We start from the raw sequence: 5,592 nt of genomic DNA, 5'->3' as shown, positions 1-5,592 counted from the left end.
TCTACTTTATTTGAATTTTTTAAAAAATATAATTTTATCTATTGGAATGTGGGCACTTGGCACAAGGCTTTAAGCTTCCCTACTCATGTGTCTTTAGCTGAATGCACAACACAAGTAGCAATTTTAAAATTTAACATGTTTTCTAACTTCCTGTACATGCTTGTATTATTTAGAAGTTTACTCTTTAAATTGCAAAAGATATCAGATGCCTTTGTTATGTTTTTGCTATTCTGATTTAAATGCATTAATCTATATGTGCTTGATAATTTTTTATAAATGTTCCTTCTAGGTATGTTTCAAAAGGTTATACAGATATTATGCAATTTAGGCAGTGTCTTATAAGTGTACTATATGTAGTTACTGGATTAATATGATTTATACTCAAATATTTTGCATTTTTAATGATTTATGGATCACTTTGACAAAGAATTACTGAGAGGTCTGATAAAATATACTACTTTGAGAAAAGACTAGTTGTTTTCTCCTTATAGTTTTTTTTTTAAATTTTGGTTTATATATTTTGAATATATACATATGTGGATACATAAAATGTAATATTATTATGTAATAAATTGATATTCTTACCATTTTTCTTGGAATCATTTTATTATATTGTTAATGCTTTCAACTTTAGATTCTATGTTTTATGTTATTAAAATAGGAATAGTAACTTTTTGGGTAGGTAGGAGGGAGGTAAATATGGTTAGGATTCACCTGAAATTACTTGTCCTGTTTTTCTACTTTTAGCATTTTTGCATTCTTCTTATTCTGTAGCCTTATTTTTGTTTGTCTCATTAAAATATGAAATTTTATTTTGTTTTTTTTGTTTTATTATTAAGTATTAATATATCATTTATTTGAAAGGGAGAGAGAGAATGAGAGAGAGAGAAGAAAGAGAGAGAATGAGAGAGAGACAGAGACAGAGACAGAGATAGGGAGGTAGAGGGAGAGAAAGGCCTTTGGTCTGCTGATTCATTCTAAAATGGCCATAACAGCCAGGTTGGGTCAGTTTTGAGCCAGGAGCCATGAACTCCATCATATTTTCCCACAAGGATGGTAGGAATGGTAATACTTGAGCCATCTTCTGCTGTTTACACAGGCACACTAGCAAGAAGCTGGATTGGAAGCGGAGCAACCTGAACTCAAGCTGGTACTCTAAAATGGGACACCAGCAACCTAAGTGGTGGTGGAGCCAGTTATACCACAATACCATATTTTTTTATTGAAAAATTCAGCTCATTTCAGTCACTCTGCATATATTTGTATTTGTATTCTTTCCTACAATCTTATTTTTTGTTTTTGATGTGTCCTGCTATCCGTTACCTTCTTTTGCAATTTAGAGGCAGCTTATGCCCAAACTTCCTGGCACAAAACAATTTTATTATATCACATCTATTCTGTGGATAAGAAATTCAGCTGGAGCCTTAGACTCCTTCTGGTGTCACCTGAGGTCACTCAACAGCCCTCAGTTAGAACATGGGCTGATCTGAAGGATGTAAGACGGCTCCACTCCTGTGTCTGGACGTGGATGGTGACAGCTGGGTGGCTGGCAGAGAGGAAGAGAGGTTACATGTGCCCTGTCAAACCTGGAGGTTTTATGGTGGTCAACATTCTTAGATGGTATCAGGCTATCTGATTAATATTAATAACATCTAATTAATATTAATATTGCGTGAGAACATGTACGATGACACATATCTTTCTGACTTAGCTCTGGCATTGAACAACACTTTCCTCATGGTAAGCAATCCACAGGCTGGCTCAGATATACAAAGAGAAGGAGCAAAACCACACTTTCAGAAAGGGGATGCTTTAGTCATTCCTGGAAAACACAATTTGCTGCACCTGTCCTTTCTGTGGTCTTTTTCATGCTTGTTTTCTTTTGAAGTAATCAAGACTCACTTTCTTAGACTTCTCATCACCTACTTCTACAAAAGGGAAGGACTTCCATTTACATTATTTACTCTTAAAGTTTAAAAATCATAGTTAATATTGAAGATGAATGAAAATCTTAACCTTCCTCTAAATAATGCGAAGATTTTAGAATATGCCATCTCTAATTACTACCCATTAACTTCTATCCAATTGTTTCCTGATATTTTAATTACCTTTTATTTTAGTTTTACTTTTACCTTTGCAGATTAGACATTGTTACTATTCATTTATTCAGTCAAAGCTTGCCTTTATTTATACACATAATTATCTTCTTTAATTTCTATTCCTCACTGAATTCAGATATTGCTTCTGGGTTTATTTTCCTTCTTTCTCAAGCCTTTTAAAATTTTTTTTTAGTAATTTTAAAGGCAGAGTTGGGGGATGGAGAAAGAGAGAAAGAGAGAGAAAGAGAGAATATCTTGTGTCTGTTAGTCCAATCTCCAAATGGCCACAGTGGCCAGAGCTGGACAGGGCCAAAGCCAGGAGCCAGGAATTTCTTCTGGGTCTTCCATGTTGGTGCAGTGTCCCAAGCACCCAGGCCATCTCCTGCTTTCTAGGCACATTAGCAGAGAGCTATATGGGAAGTGGAGCAGCTGGGACATGAATGCATGTCCATAAGGGATGCTGGCGCAGCAAGCAGTGGCTTTTCCCACTATACCATGACACCTGCACCTTGGGATCCTCCCTCCCTCCCATCCTCCCTCCTTCCTTCCTTCCTTCTTTCTTTCTTTCTCTCTCTCTCTCTCTCTCTTTCTTATTTATTTATTTATTTATTTGAGAGGTAGAGTTACAGACAGACAGAACCATCCACTGCTTCACTCCCCAAATGATCACAACAGCCAGAGCCAGGCTGATCAGAAGCCAGGAACTGGGAGCTTCTTTCTGGTCACCCACATGAGTGTAGGGGCCCATGCACTTGGGCCGTCTTCCACTGCTTTTCCAGGCCATTAGTGGAGAGCTGGATCAGAAGAGGAACAGCCAGGATATGAACCGGCACCCATATGAGATGCTGGTGTCCCAGGCAGAGGCTTAGCCTACTATGCTATAGCAACAGCCCCCAGACCTTTATTTTGCTATATTCCTGATAAGAAGACAAAGAAATTTCACTCCATTTCTTTAGTTGCTCAAAATTCCTCTAGACTTTCCATCAGGAAAATCATTTAATTTTTCCTCTGTAAGTCATTAGTACAGTAAATTACACTGATAAATACAGCTACTGTTAAATCCTTTTATCCTTGTGTTTTTGTAAAGTTTATTTATTTTTTGAAAAGGGAGGAGAGAAGGAGAAAGCGAAAGAGAGAGAGACAGAAAGAGACCAAGTGAGAGTATGAGTGTGTGTGTGTGTGTATGAGAAAGAAAGAGAGAGAGAGAGCGCACAAGCTATCTTCCATCCATCTGCTGGTTCATACCCCAAATGCCCACAACAGACAGGGCTAAGCCAGCAGCCAGGAACTGCATATGGGCCTTTCATGTGGGTGACAGCAACTCAAGTACTTGACCATTGTCCAAATTACTTTCCTCGGTGTATCAACCAAAAGCTGTATCAGAAGCAGAGTAGCTGGGACTTGAACTGGCACTGTAATATAGATAAGCCCAAAGAGGTGGCTTGTTCTGCTGCACCACCACGCTGGCCACCCCAGTCTAGTGATAATTTTTGTTTTGTAAGTGAATAGAATGAGCAACACTTCTACTTTATTAAAATACTGAGTTTATTTCACATGCATATTTTGTCTCCCCACCATTTCCATGTTTGACCACTGCTACTAGTGTGTGCGGCCTATTATAATATTCCATACATATTTAAAACAAAGCAAAGGGTGGAGTTCCATCTTTTTTTAAAAAGATTTATTTATTTTACTTGAAAGACAGAGTTACAGATTGAGAGAGAGACAGAGAGAAAGGTCTTCTGTCTGCTGGTTCACTCCCCAGATGGTCGCAACGGCCAGAGCTGTGCCGTTCCGAAGCCAGGAACCAGGAGCTTCCTCCAGGTCTCCCATGTGGGTACAGGGGCCGAAGGACTTAGCCCATCTTCCACTGCTTTCCCAGGCCATAACAGAGACCTGGATTGGAAGAGGAGCAGCCGGGACTAGAACCAGCGCCCATATGGGATGCCAGTGTTTCAGGCCAGGACTTAAACCCACTGAGCCACAGCGCCAGCCCCTGGAGTTCCATCTTTAAAAACTGATCAGGTATTTTGGACAACTCATTCTTGGCAGTGAAACTTGAACTCCATGTGGTAAAAATGGTAGAGAAAGTTCTCACTATGTGTTGTAAAAAGGACAACCAGATATCAACTGTTACAGAAATGAAATAAGATGGAAAATTTTAACAAATTATAGAAACTGTTTTCTTAAAGCAACTTCCTCTACTGTCAGAGATGTTGTATAGCATCCTGGTTAGACATCCAGAAGAATGCTTCATATAATGAATGAACTTGGCTTCCACTTTGGTGAGATAACCCCTTTTCCTACGCTTGCTTGCATTTTTGCTTTCATGTCCTACAGATCCTGGTCCTTTTGGTGTTTTAGGAGTTTTTTTTTTTTTTTTCTTTCTTTCCTGTGGTTTTTTTTTTTTTTTTTTTTTTTTTTTTTTTTTTTTTTGAGGGAGTCTTGACCTTTTGATCTTGGTGTGATGGTTTTGAATCTTTTCCATTCTGATTTGATTTTTATGCATTTTATAGGTGATATCTTGTATAGATTTCTTCATTGAAGCATTTTCTTCAGTTTCCTCAGCATCAATATCACCATTGTCATCTTCTTCTTATTATTATCATCATTATTATTATTCATCTTCATCAACAGCAAGCTTTCTTTTCTTGCGGTACCCTGCTGCCACCTCCAGGGGCAGATCACTTTCCTGGTATACTTAATAGTTTTATGCCCTCCTCCTCTTCATATTCTGACTCTGCGTCTTCCTACTAAGTGCTGGCCATTTGTATGTACAAGCCCTGAACCACACTTCAACCTGAAGATTATAGATAATGTTATTTCTAAGCTCTCAAGGGAAACTGTTGGCTATACAGACATTTTCAGAGTTGCCAGTGTTACTGTAATTGGATGGCCTTCATAATTCACTGCCTCTGCTTCGACGATGTGCAGTTCATCCTTTGCATCAGCACCTAAACTGACCATTCTTAAAGGTAACTGATGCTGAATTTCATCATTGTCCACTTCGAAGTGATAATCTTTGTCAGCCCTTAGTTCACAACTGAGAAGATACTTCTGGGGTCTCAGAGGGCTCATGTCCATGTCCATCGAATCTTCCATGGGGTAGTGAGATGAACTGAGGCGAGATGGCAGATGCAGATAAGATACCCAAGGCTACAAAGAACAGCTGTGCAGGATGGAATCAGGCCAGGGAAATACTTTTTTTCCTCTCTTTCCTCCTCCCTCTCTCCACCCTTCCCTCTCTGCATCCCTTTCTCTCTGTCTCAAGATTTATTTATTTATTTGAAATGAAGAGTTACACAGAGAGAAAGGGAGACAGATAGATATTTTCCATCTGCTGATTCATTCCTCAGATGGCTGCAACAGCCAGGGTTGGACCAGGTTGAAGCCAGAAGCCATAAACTTCCTCTGGGTCTCCTACATGTGTACCAGGTCCAAGCACTTGGGCCATTCCTTGCTGCCTTCCCAGGCACATTAGCAGGGATTGGAT

The 5,592-nt window shown here is 39.1% G+C and overlaps 1 pseudogene; it reads right to left on the bottom strand.

Moving 5' to 3' along the window:
• Positions 1-4,285: 4,285 nt before the first annotated feature.
• On the bottom strand, positions 4,286-5,201 carry LOC100351813 (nucleophosmin-like; annotated as a pseudogene).
• Positions 5,202-5,592: the final 391 nt, after the last annotated feature.

Source organism: Oryctolagus cuniculus, chromosome 1 (assembly GCF_051225735.1).
Source record: "Oryctolagus cuniculus isolate XC-2025 breed Fujian yellow rabbit chromosome 1, ASM5122573v1, whole genome shotgun sequence".
Classification (NCBI taxonomy): domain Eukaryota; kingdom Metazoa; phylum Chordata; class Mammalia; order Lagomorpha; family Leporidae; genus Oryctolagus; species Oryctolagus cuniculus.
Note: the sequence above shows the minus strand (reverse complement) of the source record. Positions and strands in the feature narration are given on the sequence as shown.